Source organism: Myotis davidii, unplaced genomic scaffold (genome assembly GCF_000327345.1).
Source record: "Myotis davidii unplaced genomic scaffold, ASM32734v1 scaffold281, whole genome shotgun sequence".
In the NCBI taxonomy this organism is placed as follows: Eukaryota; Metazoa; Chordata; class Mammalia; order Chiroptera; family Vespertilionidae; genus Myotis; species Myotis davidii.
The window spans coordinates 6578563-6579632 of NW_006293784.1; the positions used below are offsets into that span (position 1 = coordinate 6578563).

At 47.8% G+C, this 1070-nt stretch overlaps 1 protein-coding gene across 1 annotated transcript in view; it reads left to right on the forward strand.

Annotated features, from left to right (window-relative positions):
• The window catches only part of TBPL2 (TATA-box binding protein like 2), a 23897-nt gene that overhangs the window by 11419 nt on the left and 11408 nt on the right, over positions 1 to 1070 (forward strand). The window lies entirely within an intron of this gene.

Here is a 1070-nt window from a genome sequence, read left to right on the forward strand (position 1 = left end):
GTGGTGTGTGTGTGTCCCAGCACAATTTCTTCTGTAGTACTCATATTCCTAGGGGTGTATCTCCAGCCTGCCTGGCTTCTTTAAATGTAACTTTTCATCTCACCAGCAAATGCTACTGCTGCTGCTCCTCCCCCCCATCCTTCTCCTCCCTCCCCTTCCTCTCTTTCTCTCTCTTCTGCTCCTCCTCCCCCTCAAGCTACTTCGGGGCTTCTCCCGTCCATCTCAGGCTCTTAGAGAACAGTGCTGGAGTTTGACTGGTCCAGCAGTCGCCAACCGGTGGTCCCACCGGTGGTCTGTGAGGTCCGAAAGGTTGGCGACCGCTGGACTGGTCAACACCAAATCTCACCTCCCCTTGGGATATATGGGCTTGGGTACTTGCACTGGCCTAGAATCACAGATGCTCTTTTTTTTTTTGGTAAATATATTTTATTGATTTTTTATAGAGAGGAAGGGAGAGGAATAGAGAGTTAGAAACATCGATGAGAGAGAAACATTGATCAGCTGCCTTCTGCACACTCCCCACTGGGGATGTGCCGGCAACCAAGGTACATGCCCTTGACCGGAATCGAACCTGGGACCCTTGAGTCCACAGGCTCATGCTCTATCCACTGAGCCAAACCGGTTAGGGCAACACAGATGCTCTTGATCTAGCTTGACCTTAAGTCCTTTTCACTCCAGCACTTTTTCTTCTCTTTGTCTTTGGGCCATTCTTCTGTTTAATGGAGGATGGGGATCATATAGCTGTGCTTTCTCTAGTATTTGTTAGCTTTCTTTTGAGATGTGATCTGAACAGAAGTTTAAAAATTGCCTTGTTGCCAGAACCGGTTTAGCTCAGTGGATAAAGCTTCGGCCTGCGGACTCAAGGGTCCTGGGTTCGATTCCGGTCAAGGGCATGTACCTTGGTTGCGGGCACATCCCCAGTGGGGGGTGTGCAGGAGGCAGCTGATCCATGTTTCTCTCTCATGGTTGTTTCTGGCTTTCTATCCCTCTCCCTTCCTCTCTGTAAGAAATCAATAAAATATATTTTAAAAAATATTGTAGCTCCATTTAAAAAAATAAATTGCACTGTT